Consider the following 18,814-nt stretch of genomic DNA (forward strand, 5'->3'; position numbering starts at 1 on the left):
TACTGCTTAGTTACCTGCTGATGGGCTAAAATGGCATGGTTTGCCCATGAGGTCATCCAGGCTTGTGTGTAGATAGTCTTGGGTTAGAATTCCTTTTTTTTTTTTTTTTTTTTTTTAAGATTTTCTAATTTATATATTCATGAGAGAGAGCGAGCGAGCGAGAGAGAGAGAGAGAGGCAGAGACACAGGCAGAGGGTGAAGCAGGCTCCATGCAGGGAGCCCGACGTGGGACTCAATCCCAGGACTCCAGGATAACGCCTTGGCCCAAAGGCAGGCGCTAACCCGCTGAGCCACCCAGGGATCCCCTTGGGTTAGAATTCTGACTATTGTTTACTTGCTTCGTGATTCTTGATTAGCTACTTGACCTCTCTGAGCCTCAGAATCTGGAAACTGGAAACAATGGAGCTTATCTTAGAGTGTTGTGAAGATGAGAAACAGTTTGCATACAGTGTTGGGTGAATGGGGATGCCCTTTGTTGGCTCATGTCCTCGGAAGGCATTTACTGTTAGTGGCAAGGAAGAATTAAAGATGACTGAGGCATATGGGCAATATGGGACATGGAAGCACCCTGAGAAAGTGCTGTTTTTATCTAGAGGAGTGTCTGAATCGTTCATGATAGATAGATTGGTCTTTTTAAAAGGTTTTATTTATTTATCCATGAGAGACACACAGAGAGAGGCAGCCATAGGCAGAGGGAGAAGCAGGCTTGCCCTGGGGAGCCTGATGCAGGACTCAATCCTAGGGCCCAGGGATCATGCCCTGAGCCAAAGGCAGATGCTCAACCACTGAGTCACCCAGGTGCCCCCATGATATATAGTTTTGATTTCCCTTTTTAATATCTCTGGGAATGGAGACACTAATAGTTCACAAGGAATTTTCTTCTAGTGTTTCATCATTGTAACAGTTAAGAAGTTCCGTCTCATGTGAGCAGAAATCGGCAAGTTCATTTCCTCGGATTCAGACCCCAGGGGAAAAGGAGAACAGCTGTTGCGTTTGTCAATCCAGAAAATCTTTGCCATATTGAATCATCATTCCTTTCCTGTTTCCCTCTGAGTCTGAATAGCCAAGGGCCTCGGAACAGTTCCTCGTGGTCACTGGTCCCTATTGCTCTCTTATTTTTTGATCCTTTTATATGAGGAGGGCTTACTTTCTTCACATCTGGTTAAACATTTGTTTCTGTGTTCTTGGCAGAGTCGTGTGATTACAGAATGTAAGGGAAGAATGTCTTCTCAAGGCTGCAGGAAAACACAACTTATTTTGATGGTATACTGACAAATCCCAGAGCTTATTAGAAAAGAGTTTCCTGTCATAAATAATCAGGGGCTTTACGAAGGATTCTAGTATCTTCTGTGATGAGTCATGATAAAACAGCATGGTGGTTAAGAACATGTGTTCTGGAATCATACAGACTTAGGTTGGAACCCCTGTTCCTCCTCTTGCTATGTATGTGACCTTGTGCCAATTATATAAGCTCCCCAAGGCTCCATTTTCTCTTCTCTAGAAAGGGACAACTAACCTCCTGGTTTCCCAAGGTGACCACCTGCTCTCATTATCAATGTATCACCCCTCTCAGATCCAGGCTCACCTTCTGTAGATGCTCTGCCCAAATGGACAGCAGTTCTTTAAACATCTGTCCTTCACAGTGAGCTGGATGGTGCATTTTCTCAGGGGCATGCCTTGGAAGGACACTGCAGGAGGAAGGGCTCCCTGCTGCACAGGGGTCCCAGCATGAGGGTGAAGAACATAGTGGAGCTGTGCCCCCAGCCTCTTGCCAAGAACCTCCATCTGGCCAGCTGATCCCATGGCTCTCTCAACATGGGTCCAGAGTTCTGAGGCCACCTGCCCATGTACTGACCAGAGTCCTGAGGCTGCCTGCCCACGTTTGCCCCTAACTCCCTCTGCAGGCCAGGTGTGCCGTGATTTCCCTCTGAGCCAGTGCTCTCTCTGTAGCCAAGTCCATGACTTGCTTATCACCAGCACTCTGTGTGTCCCTAGAGGACTGCTTCTTGCTTGCCTGGGGACAGCAACCCAACTCTAGCTGGGACAAACCAGCAAAAATGTCCTGGCTATCCGAGGGGCTGAGCTACTTCTGCAATGAAGTCTAAACCCCAGTCTTGGGGAGGGGATCCTTTCAAGTCTGTCTTTCCTTTGATTCTCTCCTTAAGCCCTGGGTGTAAAACTGAGTGTCTTTGGGTCTTACAGTCACTCCTTTATCAGAATTTAATTATTCATTATGTTAAACTTCTTAACTCACAATGTGGTTCCTCTCTCCCAATTGGACCCAGACTGATGGTGCATGAAACTGTCCCTCTCAGATCTCTGACTGTAGGAGGTGTCATTGATTAACCGCCCCACGAGCTGTGCCCTGATACATGACAGTGTCCTCACCAAGGCCACACTTCCCACTGCCAATCACCAAAGGAAGCACAGACAGGAAGCCATGCTTGTTTTTGGTTGATGTGGTCTCCTTGGATAGATAACCTTGGCTTAGGGACCCTCCATAGACTTCCTTAAAAACTGTGCTGTATTCTAAGACTTTTCCTACCCAACCTTCCTTCCTTCTTAATCGTTTCCAGCTTAGCCTGCATCAGGATGTCCCCAGCTCCTTCCCCATTCCCCTCAAATCTCTCATCCCCTTAGATCTCTTACAGATCTAATCTCATCTTGTCTGCTTTGGGAAGGGCCCAAACACAGTTGCCATAGGGATTAAATGAATTGATGCAGGTAAAGTGTGTAGTAGGTGCCAGAAGATGTATGCCGGCCATGAAGATGCAGAGGATGACAAGTTAGCCAAGGTGTCAGAGCTCCTGCCTGTTGATGCATCAATGCTGAGTAGCATCTTGATTTTCTCTGGTGAAGGGGTAATAATTATTGTTATCATTACCCTTGTTCAGGTACACAAATGTGCTGTGTGGCGACATTTTTTATTGGTAGTATTTTCAGTCATCTTCTCTCTTTAGAACATTGTTTTTCTGAACAATAAACACAGTGGTAACAAAAGCCCTGTTTAGCAATTTGGAATACTGTGTGAGGGTCTCCGAGCTTATTAACATTGTATTCTGATAAATTGAAGAAAAATGTGTAACGCGGTAAGACCTCAGCTTTACATGTTGCTGGCCACTCTCTTCATACAGGAAGCTGAAATTTTTGTTCCTCTGGCTGCAACTTAGCAGAAGCAGCAGAAACCCATATCCACGGTCTGATCATTTTAGCCTCCTCTGGTCCTAATCTGGCATCCCTGGATGCTTTGGTATTAGTTTCGCCATCTTTTTGACAGATAAGGAAAAGAATGTTAGTTGTCCACAGTGTTTTTGAAATTGACTAAAAAAAAAAAAATCACAAACAAAAAATTGTTTTCATGGTTTTAACTCAGAGTTCACAAAAATGGAATCTTTCTTCATCTCTGTAAATGGTATACTGGTCTGAGCATCATTTATGCATGTGGTGGAGAGTTTGTCCTACCTCGTGGAAGGCAAAATAGTAGACTAGAAATCTGAGACAGTTGGCCTTATCCTGTTTAGTGTGACTTTAATACATGACACTGGTTTATCATCCCAAGACTTCCCTGCCTGTGGCTCTAAAATGGTCTTCAAGGACCCAGGCCCCTGAAGGATGTGCAATTGCTTTCCCTATCCAATTCCGACATGACATGTTGGATTTACAACTGCACAATATTTGGCATCCAGTGCTTTGGTGGCCTGTACATGTGATGTATGGCACACTATGAATAACTGGTGCCAATTTTTGACTAAGGTACTGATTGCAAGAGATTTTACTGTAAGCGAACAAGGAATAATTTCATAGGGTTTGATTCTCCCGGGAGCCCAATGGGATACATTTAGGACTTTCCAAATTAATTCCAAGTCAGAGCCAGAGAATGTGGCTAAACATTTTGGCTCATTCAATCATGGCCTAAGTGGTGTGACTAGTAATATATATTCTCTAACCTCGATTCAAAGAGCAACAATTTAACCTCGGAAAGCTAACCTGCATGGGGTGTGCTATGGTACTTTATGGTAATTTATTCTTTCAGTTATATTCTTGTTGCAGCAGAAGAGATAATTTTGGTAATCGAGAATATTTCTAGACTTGTATGCTCAGCCACATACACCATTAACATAAATACTTCTTTTTCACTCAGACCCTAGAAATAGTAGCTGTGATTAATATGCTCATCCATATGCTTTTTTATACCCTTTAAAAGCAAAAGATGATTTTAAAGAATTAGACATGGATTGGAATTCAGTCTGTAATCACACTAACAAATGGCATTTTAAAGGATATAGCAGAAAAACATTGTGCTAAGCAGAAATGGCAGCTAAGAAATTGATTTCTTATGACAAAGAGAAGCTTTTCGCCTCCTCATTTTCAATGGAATAGAAAAAGGATCCTAAAATATGCAATATAATCAGGCTCTTTCTTGTCTTTGGCTGAAAGCCAAAACCATAGTTTTACACTGTCATGCTAAGTTCTGTCTGTGTGTTCTCTGCCTTGCTCTTCCTCCCCCCATCCCCTGGTCCTGCCTCACCCACAGTGATTCTTTTGTCTCCTGGCCAGAGCATGTCGGAGTTTGCAGGGGCTCCCCCCAACACCCTACCTGAACTCCCCACCCCGTACTTTTACCTGGCCAGTGCAGCTCTCCAGATGTTTAAAAGTCACTAAGAGAGCTGAGGCACCTTGGAAATTTAAACTGTCCTCACTCGGCTACTCCCACAGAGAACTCAGTGGATCAAGGAGAGGCTCAGAAATTCTTTAAGTGCCTCTTGAAAGCCCACGAATGGACTCATGCTGACTCATGTTCAGATGGGTGAGCCACATTTTCAGAATTGAATTAAGAGTCAATCGGCAATATAATTCTTAAATGTATTATTTTATGCTCTGATAGAGCCTGTGTGCCAGTTTGATGTAGGGTGACTCATCTATACAGTGCCCACTTCTGGGAAATTATCTTTTATGAAGGTCATGCATTCTTGGAAAGGCGTGAATTAAAGAAGAAAAAATGAATAATAATCTACAGATAGGAGGGCATGGGTTTTTTTTTTTTTTTAAGATTTAATTTATTTATTCATGTGAGACAGAGAAAGAAAGAGGCAGAGACACAGGCAGAGGGAGAAGTGGCTCCATGCAGGGAGATTGACATGGGACTTGATCCCAGGACCCTGGGATCACACCCTGGGCTGAAGGCGCTGCTAAACCGCTGAGCCACCCGGGCTGCCCTAAGGCATGGGTTTCTAAGAGGTGTTATTTCTGTCATATTCTGACATGAGTGGCATCTGATTATGACTATAAGGAGTGGGAGAGGACAGGCCAGACCCTCACGTGGTCCAGCTTTAGACCTGCACATTCCACTCTGGATGCAAATGCTAGTATCATCCAAAGTTCTGCCAAGAGGCCTTGACTGACCTCTGCTCTCTGGCCTAGATCAGCTCATAATCCCCTGTGGTCCTCACTTTATGACAGTCAGCAAATTTGTCATCCTTGTCCAACATCAGCTGTACCTCGCTGACTGTGAACCTCATGAAGGTTCTGATTTGCTTGTTGCTGGGTCCTCATGGCTAATGTGTGCCTGTACCTACCTATAAGTGCTCAATCCATGCTGAATAGATGATATTAATACAAGGAACAGAGATCAGTGGGCTGTGACAAGTTGAGAGGAAAGTGGAAGGTCAGAGTAGAAGCAGGGCATGAGTCCCTGGCCAGAAGCCTAGGAGGCAGAGGCAGGAGAGGGCAGGAGTAGGCCATAATAGTCACTGGGAGGGAGCTCCCCAAAGCATGGCAAGAAGGCCCCAGCCTGGGGTTGACTGGGATGGGAGACCAGGGCAAGGGTCAACACCCAGCTGTTGGCAATAGGGTGATCTAAGACAAGGCCAATTTTATGGATTGGTTTAAGGAGGCCCAGCTGAGAGAGAATAAAGGCTGTGGAGCTGAGATTCAGGCTCAGCTTGATGCTCTGCCTATAATAAAAACATGTACCTGGATCGATGTTGGGATACTAATTATCAACAGGTGGTGGGAGAGATGACCTTGTGATCCCATTCTTTGGGTCTCAGTCTTGGCTCTGTCACTTAATAGCTAAAAGCACATCAGTTAACCAACCATGCTTCATCTTATATTGCTCCACAGAAAAATGGTTACGGTAAAGATCTTACCAAATAAAATGATACCTTATGCCTACTATCAAGACTATGTGAACATTAGTAAGGAAAATTAGACTTAGAATTTAAAGTAGAATATACTTTAAAGTATTCATCATGCAGGTGACTCGGTGGCTCAGTTGATGAGTGTCTGACTCCTGGTTTCAGCTCAGGTCATGACCTCAGGGTCATGAGATGGAGCGCTGGGACCGGCTCTGTGCTCAGTGGGAAGTCTGCTTGAGATTCTCTCTTTCCTTCTGCCTCTGTCCCTCCCCCTACTCTCTCTCTCTCAAGTAAATACATATTTTAAGTAAGTAAATAAATAAATAAAATATTTACTCTGACTGACTCAATCATTCTCTTGCAGGCCCAAATGGCTCAGATATCAAGTTTTGTTGAGTCCTCTTGGCAAAATTGCCTTGATTCTTCTGTGCCTTCTCTCTCACCTTTAAGTGCAAGAGTAAATCTTGGGAATTATCCTCAGAGCCTAAAGGGGTAGAGAAGCAAGACTGAAGGATGTACCCAGCCCGAGACTGATCCACATCTCCAAGGACTAGTGGAGAGGAACCAGGGCACCCTGAGCAGGGTGGCCACCCCACTCTTCCCTGAACTTCCTTCCTACCCCTCCGTGCCCTGCTCAGCCCTGCTCCCCCTGCTCCCTTCCACTTCTGCTATTCTTCAGAAAAGGAGGTGTGTGTGTGTGTGTGTGTGTGTGTGTGTGTGTGTGTGAAGACATCAGACTCCCCCAGTGGTCAGCATTCATTTGCCCATTATTTGTTCACTCACCTATTCCACAAATATTTGTGAACCCTTGCTACATGCCTTGCCTATGGTAAGTCTTGGGGAGACCGTGGAGAACCATCAGTTGGGTCCCAGTTTCTTTTTTTTTTTTAATTTTTATTTATTTATGATAGTCACAGAGAGAGAGAGGCACAGAGACACAGGCAGAGGGAGAAGCAGGCTCCATGCACCGGGAGCCCGATGTGGGATTTGATCCCGGGTCTCCAGGATCGCGCCCTGGGCCAAAGGCAGGCGCCAAACCGCTGCGCCACCCAGGGATCCCTGGGTCCCAGTTTCAATCAATAGGCAGACCCCAGACAGCAGCTTACTCTCCAGTCAGTGGACTGGAGACCTTCTCTTGAAGGACTCAAGCCCCCCATTATGCTCCATTTGTGGTTCTGTCATCAACTCAAGTTATTTCACGTAAGGCTTTCCCTCTTTTACGTATTTATATACATACTACCCTGGTTGCCTGAGGAAAATCTCTCCTTTCCACAACCTTAACTAAAGCTTATAAACATACGTCTATGGATAATGATCCCTCTATATCAAGGGACAGGAGATCCATATAAAATTAGGGAGGAAAAAGACTTTCAAATCCCTGTAATAGGCTAAATAGATCTTCAAAATGTTTGGGCTAATCTGTTTCACGACTTCTGGTTAATTTCTTTCCACCTCAAGAAACTGCCTTTAAGGTCATTGTTAACTATTTCAAACACAAATTTTCTTGTTCCTGCTTTGTACTATGTTTGCTTCATTTAAAATATATGGCATTTTGGCAACTCTAGGATTGCTCAAGAGTTTTAGGAGTTCCTCTGAGGCTCTAAGCAGCATCATTTACTACTTTCATTGAATAGAAAAATGTGTTTCAAATTTGAAATGCATGCCAGTAGCAAATAGGAGTTTTAACTCATTATAGAATAAATTGCAAAATTGATTTGAAAATGTATGGTTATAAATCTATAAAATACTGGCACTTTCAATGCTGTTTTAAAATAGACCTTTCTTTTATATATTAATTCTTCTGTTTTCACACTCTTTGGGCCCCATCATCCTAACAGCTGGGGCAACAGTGGGCTCTGGGGCTGCATAAGACCCTGAAATAGAATTTTTTAAAAAAAAATCTCAGAATGCAGTCTGCCAAAGAATGTCCCTAATACCCTCCAAACAAAACAGCTGGCTGCAGGCTGGACTTTCTGAATTGATCTTAACCTGTATTCAGCAAACTTGAGAGAATACAGTTGTTCTGCTTTTTGGTGTTTGGAGAGATATTTAAGTATTCTATGGATTTTTGTCCATTCAAAACTGAAAGCGTATATTTAGGTTTCGAGTCTCATAATGCACATCATGTATGTTTTTAATGTAACAAGCAGTTTAAAGCAGGAGGGACATTGAAACTAAGAAAGCTTATCTTCTGAAATTTTTGTCATTCCCTCTTTCCAGATGGATCCCTAAGTATTTGCCAAGAATGCCGCCTTATTCACAACTTAGAATAGAAATACATAGAGAGCCATAACAATTGTTCACACTACGACTATTTTCTGCAGTTACCAATGGAAATAACAGAAATGCTAGGAAAACACATATTCATCAAAATAGCAGATTTTTTTCTTTGTGAGCTGTAATTAGCTCCTGTGCCAATTTCTATTCTCTGAATTGTTGATAGGCATTTTCTTTTTTCTTTTTTCTTTTTTTTTTTGGTGAGAGAAAAATGAATGTATTAAACTCATAAACACATCCTGACCAGATTACAAATTAGTTTCCCTGGAATACATCAGTAAATAAACACAGTCTTTGTAAAAGAGGGGCCCATCTTCCTAGAAGCGTTGATTTGGAAACATTAATTTCCTCTCTTCATGCAGCTTTGTATTTTTTGGTATACGGTAGACATTGCAATGTCACTAGAGAAGAATAACTAGACCTTCTTTAAATACCATACACATGCACTGCATGTTAACAGCTGTAATTTCAGGGTAAAATAAGAATTATTTCATTGCAGCAACCCACTCCCTCTTCTTGCACACCAGTAAACTAGAGTTTATAATTAATATGGAAATTTGATTCCATTTTAAAATAAAAATTACCAAGTACTTCCTATGTGCTAGACACTGTCCTAGGCAAGTAAGAAATAAATACAGTAAAATTCCTGCTTCAAGAGCCCCTGGAAGGTTCCTGTGACCAGTTGGAGTCTCCTGCCCTGCCTGAAGGGGACACTGGCACCCACTGCCTTCAGCTCATGGATGCTGTATGGGGCTTTGGGACCAGTGCTGCCAGACATTCTGATTTTTTTCCAAGAACATCAAAAGTGAGGTTTTAATGCATAGCTATTGATTTTCAAATACTGACAATGAATTTAAAAAGCTTAAAACCCTCTGTAGGACAATAATCCATATGTGCCTGAGAGATTGGATCCACATCTTTAAAAAACATTATTTAACTTTATTTTTTATTTATTTTTATTTTTTTTAAAGATTTTATTTATTTATTCATGAGAGACACAGAGAGAGACAGAGGCAGAGACACAGGCAAAGAGAGAAGCAGACTCCATGCAGGAAGCCCAATGCTGGACTTGATCCCGGGACTCCAGGATCATGTCCTGGGCGGAAGGCAGGAGCCAAACCACTGAGCCACCCAGGGATCCCCTACTTTATTTTATTTACTTATTTATTTATGTATGATAGGCACGCAGTGAGAGAGAGAGAGAGAGAGAGAGAGAGGCAGAGACATAGGCAGAGGGAGAAGCAGGCTCCATGCACCGGGAGCCGACGTGGGATTCGATCCCGGGTCTCCAGGATCGCGCCCTGGGCCAAAGGCAGGCGCTAAACCGCTGAGCCTCCCAGGAATCCCCAGATCTCCTACTTTAAAAAGTAGTTAATACATGCACATAGCTAAAAATCCAGACAGAACAACAACAACAAAAAATCCAGACAGAACAAATGGTGATGTAGTGAAAAGGAATCTTCGTCCCAATCCCTTCCCGTCATACCGCCCTCCTGAGAGGCAGTTCCCATTCCAGTGCCCTCCAGAACCCCCAGGATCTTCAGTCTCCAGCCATTTACAAGCCTATGCTCACAGTCTTTATGTACACACCAATGGAAATACTGTATCCACACTCGTACACTTTACTTTTCTCACTAATGGTATACTGTACGTCATTAGAGTTGCTCCAAATCAACTTGCACAGAATTGCCCTCTGCATGGTTTTCCATCATCTAGAGGCATTGAGTCATCTGACCTGGTGCCTCGTTGATGGAAGACAGGCATGTTATGTTGCCTGTCCTTGCTACTGCTTCAAGGACTAATCTCTTTTGCATATAATGTAACATGTGTGAGTATATCTGCAACCTAAATCCATTAATTCCTTCCAGCAATTATTCTCCACTTGCCTGCCAATAGGAATCCCCCAGAGAGCATAAAACTGCAGGTGGCTGGGTCCCACCATGAAGATTCAGGCTATTCCTTGGCCCTCCAGGTGATGCTAAAGGGAATCCTGTGTTGAGAATCTGCCTTCCAGATCAGCGCAGGTCCCGCAACCCCTGAAAGGACAGGTGCTTCCCTGCCAGTGAGAGCCTACAGAGCTGCCACATGTGCCTTTGGTCCACCTGACAAATAAAAATCAATGTGTCATGGTAATTTTAATTGCATTTAAAAAAAATCCTACAAGAGTGGTTAAACACATTTGCATATTCGTATTAACTTTTTTGGTGAACTGTCTGAAAATGTATTTTGCCCATTATCTATCATGCTGTTGGTCATTCTCCTTATGTATTAAAGAGATTAGTTCTTTGTGGAATAACTTTTTTAAAAAGTATTTGTTTTCTAGCTTGTCATCGTCTTGACTGTGCTTATGGCATTTTTCTCTGTGAGGAACATTTTTATGTCACCAAATTTATCAAAAAGTGTTGGCTTCTGAGTTTTGCATAACACTGAGAAAGATCCTCTTTATTCCAAGATTATTTTTTCAAAAAAATATTTTATGGCTTCCTCCAGCATGTTAATGGTTTCATTTTTGACATTTAAAACTTTTATTCAGGGGCATCTGGGTGGCTCAGTTGATTAAGTGTTTGCCTTCGGCTCAGGTCATGATTTTATGGTCCTGGGATAGAACCCTGATTTGGGCTCCCAGCTCAGTAGGAAATCTGCTTTCCCTCTCTTTCTGCACTCCCCTGGCTTGTGCTTTCTCTCTCTCTCTCTCTCTCTCTCTCTCTCTCAGTTACTCACTCACTCTCTCACCCAAATAAATAAATAATAAAATCTTAAAAAAAGATGGTAGTTTCCATTATAAAACTTTTATTCATCAGAATTCTCCATTTATTTTGTGTATGGTATGGCTCCAGATTTCTTATTATTTTTTTCCAGACATTCAGACACCATAGATTGAGTAACCAATTCCCCCCATTGACTCAAATTGTCATTTTTATCCTTTACTAAATTATGTATTTGAGTCCAAATTCTGGACATTCTATTCTGTTCCTTTTATCAAGCTACCCATGCACTAGAACAATATTATGTTTTATTAGATGATAGATTTGTAATACATTGTAATAAATAATTCCTTATTATTCACTCTTCAAAAATGTTCTGGTTTTCTTGCTTAGTATTTTTCATTATTACCTTTAGAGCCAGCTTTTCTAGTCATAATAATCCTGTTGCATTTTCACAAGACATTATGTGTAATTCACTTAATTTATGGAGAACTGAGCACAAATGATCTATGTCTTTCTAACCCTCATTTCTGTTTTCTCCCTTATTCTGAAAATTCCAGCTCTCATAGTATACTTGAAGTTCCACAAACCAATCATGTTTACATATAAATCTTTCAACTGATTGAAAGAATCGACGGCAAGATTATGAAACACCTTCCCTGTCCCACCATCAAGGCTTGCTGCTTCCTGCCCTGGAGCTTCTGTTTAGATGCTATGTCTTCTCAGGAGACTTTGCTGTTCTCCAAGGACCAACTAACACATTGCATCGCAGAAGTCTTGTTTGCTGGTGTAAGAGAGGAGAGGCCAAATGTAAGAATTGCTAAGACAATTGTGCAAAAATATCACGATTTTTTTTCTGTAACTGACTTCATCCTTAATTTAAAACCTCCATATCAGCTGTGAATGAGGAGGAAAAAACCTTTAAGCTTACTAGCTAATAAGCCACATTTATTTATTTATTTATTTGATTAATTTATTCTTTTTAATTTTTTTAATATGCCACTTTTAATTTTAGAAAAGCCTTGAGAGTATTTACTCAATGCAGAGCTCAAACTTGCTTCAGGGCTGTTTCTCAAGGGTCTTCTCTCCTGTCTTTTTCTCTGAGGGCATCTGAGTGTAGGAAGGGTTTATGGTGATAGTAGAAGAGGTGTTTGCATAGAATGCCACCTCTCTGGGCATCCTGCATGGTGTCCACTGAGACGTGGCCGGTGCCTTCTGTTAGTTTTGTTTTTTAAGATTTTATTTATTTATTTATTTATTTATTTATTTATTTATTTATTTATTCATGAGAGACACAAAGACAGAGGCAGAGACATAGGCAGACGGAGAAGCAGGCTCCTCTTGGGGATCCTGATGCGGGACTTGATCCGAGGACCCTGGGATCATGCCCTGAGCTGAAGGCAGATGCTCAGTCACTGAGCCACCCAGGTGTTCCTCCTTCTTCTAGTTCTGAATTTTATGCTGGTATGCACTGTTGGCCACGTTTCCACAGTGCCTCAGGTTGCAAGGATCCCACACTCTGCAGCCTTTCCACTCCAACCGGAGACCTTTTCTGTGATGTTTGCACCTCCTGTTTATGATATACCTTTTATTCTGTTCTCCCTGAAAGAGTGACTGACACTCTCTGAGCCTGCCCTTGGATACTTCTACAAGCTAATTTTTCCCTTTTGCTCTGCCTGTTGACCACGGCACTCTACTGAGAACATTGACAGTCTTTTTAAAATTTATACCAGGAGACGTCACGGCCCTCTGGATTCCCCTGAAATATCCAGGCCCCTTCACTCTGTGATCTTGGTAAGGTTACTTAACTTTCTATGCCTCTATTTCCTCAGCTGTAAAACAGGGATGAAAATAGTACCTAGGTCATCATGCCATTCTGAAGATTTTTAATTTATTTATTCATGAGAGACACAGAGAGAAGACAGAGACATCAGCAGAGGGAGAAGCAGGTTTCTCACAGGAAGCCCCATGCGGGACTCGATCCTAGGACTCCAGGATCACACCATGGGCTGAAGGCAGGTGCTAAACCACTGAGCCACCCAGGCTTTCCAAAGAGTGGTTTTTAAATACTTAGAATAGAGACTCTTCACCTGGGTATGAAATTATTTAAAAAATAAACTTATGCAGGGGTGCCTGGGTGTCTTAGTTTGTTAAGCACCCGACTCTTGATTTTCACTCGGGTCATGATCTCAGGGTCGTGAGATCAAGCCTAGTTAGGATTCTCTCACTCTCTTCCTCCACTCCCCACCCCCAACTCCTGTGCACATGCCCTCCTGTGTGCCCTCTCTTTCTAAACAAACAAACAAACAAACAAACTTATGCAGAGTCTTCCACTTATGAATCTGATAGACCAAGACACTGCTGGACGCTTTCCTCCCTTGCAGAAAACAACTGTGAAAGCAGGTCATAGAAAAAGGCTATCTGATAGTGTTAGTGAACGGAAGCACAGACTGATGGGAAATGCACCTGTGCTTGCAGGAAGGTGAATCTATCCAGTCAAGTTCCCGTTTCCCTGGTTTTTATAGCCATGGGGCTAAGCATGGTCTGTGTGGCTCACACAACAGTGGCAGGGGTACTTTTTCTGAGAAACCATAGTGAAGCCAGGAAACTGAATGTAAGTGGGGGTAATCCTGGGACGGAAAGAGGTTAGAGGAGGGATCCTCAGTGTCTGTCCCACAGTATCTCTGACTGACCCCAGAAACATGCATGCATGTAACAGACTCAAATCAGCTCAGCTAAAGACAAAAGATCTGAACTGAAATGGAACTGCTGTTCAAGCAACCGTCTGCACTTCAAGACCAGCCAAGGAAACTCCCTACTAAAACAAAGAAAACAACACTATCAGAGAAAAAAACAAAAAAACAAAAAACAAAAAACAATATCCAGGATCTGTTAACATTCACAATGTCTGGAATATACTTAAAATTATCCAACATACAGAGATTTCCTCCCAAAGGAAACACATTCTCAAGATAAAAGATGATGGATTGTGTCTGACCTGGAGACCAACAGGTTGCTGGAGTGAACAGGTAGAGATATTAAAGCAGCTATTAAAACGATCTTCAATGAAGTGAGACAGAACATGTTTTCTGTAATTGAGAATTTCTGTACAGAAATGGGGAATCTCAGCAGAGATAAAAACAGTAAAATAAGAAGCAAATAGAAGTTATAGAACTGAAAATTAGAACTGCGTTAAAAAAACTTCATTGAAAAAAATAGTCAAGTAGACACAGTAGAGGAAAGAGTAAGTGAGCTTAAAGCTAGAGCAAAAGAAATGACCAAAAATGAGAAATAGGAAAAATAAGATTTTGGAAAAGAAAACAATCTTTTGTTAGATTGGATAGAACGATCAAACATCCAAGAATAACAGAAGGAAAAGAGAGAATGGGGTAGAAAAAAATATTTGAGGACTTAATAGCTGAATACTTCCTAAATTTGATGAAACAAATGTTTAGTTACAACATGCTATATAAACAGACCACAGTGAACACAGAAAATCCAAGGCTAAGCAAGTCACAGCATGGCACATTGTTAAAAGTCAAAGATAAAGAACAAATCTTGAACTCTGACACAGCATGTAGAGGAAAAATGATGGTTAAATAGGCACCTTCTCATCAGAAACCGTTAGACAGAAAAGAACAGAATAATCTTTTGAAAACGCTGAAAGAAAAACAGCTGTCAAACTAGAATTCTATCTTTATTGAAAATATCATTTAAGAATGAAGGTAACTGCCCAGAGAAGTGGTATATTCTTTTAGATCTTTTTGCAAAACCTTGCACCTAAGACCAGAAACTGGTTGTTTCAGGGACAATGGTGAGGTGTTCTGGAACACTCTTGATGCTTTTCAATTCCATTGGACATTCCTTTTTTTGGGATTGGCATGGGTGAAGGACCAAATGCACTATCCAGCACTATATTTTAAAAAGAGTCATATATGTAGTTATAGGAAAGATAAAAGAATGCAACAGATCTGCAATCAAAGACCTCATAGTGACAGCAATGGAAAATCACATGAAAAATTTATCAGTGGAAGAGGACACACGACTGGATCAATAGACAAAAAGAAAACATAGTTGCATGCCGAAATTCTCAATGCAAGGTAAGTGGACTGAAAGTAAAAAGAAATGTTCAGACAAGATACGCTCTCACCTAGAATATTCTCACCATCTGTCTTATGATTTGTTCTTTTCCTATTTGAGATGTAATATATAGTATATAAATATGAAGTCTAAGAAAATAACACTTCTCTGGCTTGCACAGTGGACAGAACAGCACACAAAAGGAGATGATATTTGAATTGTATGTCATAGTATGAGGAAAGAATTTTCATTCAGAGGAGGGGTAGAGGAGAGAAAAAGACTTATATACGAAGAAAACATATGCAAAGCACAATGTCATTTCAATTAAGCACTCTACCTCATTAAGAAGTTTAGAAAGTCTTTAAAGGCAAGGCTTAAGGTATCTACTTAATCTGTATTCCTCACACACAGTATTTTTCAAAAATGAGACCAAAAAGTCATTTTCAGATAAAAGAAAATTAAAATAATTTGTCACCAGAAGACCTGCATTACAATACCTGCTAAAGGACGTTCTTCAGGCTAAAGGAAAATGACAGCAGATGGAAACTTGAATCCTCGGGGAAAAAAAGAAGAGCACTAGAAATGATGAATATCTGGATGATGCAAGAGACTATTTTGGGTCGCCTTTACTTCCAGTTTCTTTGTAAACAATTGAACTGCATAAAGTAAAATATAATCTTTCTTGTAGGGTTTATTACATATGTAGCTATAGCACAGATAACAACTATTATGATATAGTCATATTTTTCCAGTAAGTAGACAATGAAAATTTAAGAATGTATATTATAATTCTTAGGACAGATACCGAAAAAGCTGCAAAGGAGCGTAGCAAAAGATCAGCAGAAATATTTAACCGGGGTTTTAAAAATATTCAAATAATCCAAAAAACAGAAAAGGAAAAGTAGAGGAACAACGACAACAACAACAACAACAACAACAACAACAAACCAGAGGAACAAATGGAAGCTTAGATAATATATCCAACTAAACTATATTAATAATTATGGTAAGGGTTAATGGATTAAATGCTTCAAAAATTGTCAGAATGGGTTACTAAACAAACAAAAACCAACCATTTTCTACCAGGATTCCATTCCATTTAAATATAAAGATGCAGAGAGGTTATAGTAAGCAAATGAAATAAAGATATGCAATGCAAACAAAAAGCAAAAGAATGTTTAAGGGTCTCAGTTAATATCAAATAAAATAGATTTTAACAATATTGCATTGTCAGAGATAAAGACCAATAAAAAGATAAAAGGGCCAACATATCAGAAATATATAATAATTACAAATGGGTGTGCACCCAATACATGAAGCAAATTTAACAAAATCAGGAGAAGAATCGGTCAATTCTACTTCAGTTGGAGAATTTAACAGCCATCTCTTAACAATTGATAAACCTAGACAAAGTCATCAGAGATGTAGAATATCCGAACAACATTATCAATCACTTATTTAAGTGATACTGATGACATACTCCACCACCTACAGCAGAATAAATATTTCACATTCTTTTAAAATGCAACTAGATAGAGTTTCAGTAAGATAGACTATATTCTGAGCCATAAAACAAGCCCTCGTGAATTTATTTATTTTTAAAGATTTTATTAATTTATTCATAAGAGACACAGAGAGAGAGAGAGAGGCAGAGACACAGGCAAAGGGAGAAGCAGGCTCCATACAGGCAGGCGCTAAACCGCTGAGCAACCCAGGGATCCCTGCCCTCGTGAATTTAAATAGGTTGAAATCATATCAAGTAGGTTCTCGCACAATAGAATTAAATTAGAAATATTAAAATAAGGCAACCGGGAAGACCCAAAATATCCTGGAAATTAAATGACTTGCTTCTAATGAACTGGATCAAAGAAAAAAAAACCACAAATTAAGAAATGTACAGAACTAAAGCAGGACATAGAGAAAAACTGATGGTATTACATGCCTATATTAGGAAAAAAGAAGTCTCAAATAAATGATCAAAGTAATCTTCCACCATTAGGGGAATAAATTAAACCCAGAACAAGCTAAAAAAGAAAATAATAAAGGTAAGCACTTGATAAAGGTATCAATAGAAGAGAAAACAGAAAAGTAATAGCTAAAACTCTTGGGATCCCTGGGTGGCGCAGTGGTTTGGCGCCTGCCTTTGGCCCAGGGCGCGATCCTGGAGACCCGGGATCGAATCCCACGTCGGGCCCCCGGTGTATGGAGCCTGCTTCTCCCTCTGCCTGTGTCTCTGCCTCTCTCTCTCTCTCTCTCTGTGTGACTATCATAAATAAATAAAAATTAAAAAAAAAATAAAACTCTTCACACTAAAAGCTAACATTTGGAAAGATTAATGTAACAAACAGATAAACCTCTAGCTGGACTCATTAGAGAAAAAGAAAGCAGACAAATTAGGAATATTAGGAATAAAAGCAAGGGAACCATTGCAGAATCTCCAGTCATTAAAAAGATAATGAGGAAATTTTATGGACTTCATGCCAATGAATTTGACAACCTAGGTAAAATGGGTAAATTCCTTGAAAGACACAAATGACCAAAACTGACACAAGAAGAAGTAGGAACATGAGCACTGCTATCTCAATTTAAAAATTCACTTTATAATTAAAAACAATTTCACAAATAGCTTTCTTCCTTGGCACATCACTGAAGATTCTGTCGCTATGGGTCACCAGCCTGCCCAAGGTTACCAGTATTGTAAGAACAAACTGTATCCAAACTCTCACTTCTGCAGAGGCGTCTCTGATGCCAACATCTGCATCTTTGACCTGGGGTGGAAGATAGCAAAAGTGGATGAGTTCCCACTATATGGTATATGAATTTGATATATATATCAAATGAATATGAGCAGTTCTCCTCTAAAGCCCTGCAGGCTCCCAGTATTTATGCCAATAAGTACTGGTGAAAAGCTGTAACAAAGATGGTTTTCACATCTAAGTGTGGCTCCACCCCTTCCACGTCATCCATATCAACAAGATGTCCTGTGCTGGGATTAACATGCTCCAGACAGGTATACTATGCAGGGTGACTTTGGGAAGTCTTAGGGCAAAGTGGTCAGAGTCCACTTAAGCCAAATAGTCATGTCCATCTGTACCAAGCTGTAGAACAAGGAGCATGTAATTGAGGCCCTACACAGGGTTCAAGTTCCCTGGCTGCCAGAAGATTCACATTTCCAAGTTCCAACTTAACTAAGTTTAATGTGGAGGAATTTGAAGACATAGTGGTTGAAAAGGAGGTCATCTCAGATGGTTTGTGGGGTCAAATACATCCCTAATATAGCCTCCTGGACACATGGCAGGCTTTGCATTCATGAGAACCTCAGCACTGCCCCCTCTATTCATGCCCACCAATAAATCTTACTTCCTGTCAAACAAAACAAAACAACTAAAGTCCAGGTGATTTCACAGTTGGATCCTATCAACCATTTAAGGAAGATATCATATCAATCCCATATAAACTCTTTTGGAAAAACAGAAGAAAGGAAACACTTTCTAATTCATTCTAGGAAGCCAGTTTTATCCTGATTCTAAAGCCAAAGATCTCACTTTGAGATGAGAACTACAGACTAATATTCTTCAGGAACATAAATGCAGAAATGTTTGATGAGATACTAGA

At 40.7% G+C, this 18,814-nt stretch overlaps 1 pseudogene; it reads left to right on the forward strand.

The window, feature by feature from the left end:
- The first annotated feature begins 17,862 nt into the window (after window positions 1-17,862).
- On the forward strand, window positions 17,863-18,552 carry LOC140620043 (large ribosomal subunit protein uL16-like; annotated as a pseudogene).
- Window positions 18,553-18,814: the final 262 nt, after the last annotated feature.

Source organism: Canis lupus, chromosome 28 (assembly GCF_048164855.1).
Source record: "Canis lupus baileyi chromosome 28, mCanLup2.hap1, whole genome shotgun sequence".
Lineage (NCBI taxonomy): Eukaryota > Metazoa > Chordata > Mammalia > Carnivora > Canidae > Canis > Canis lupus.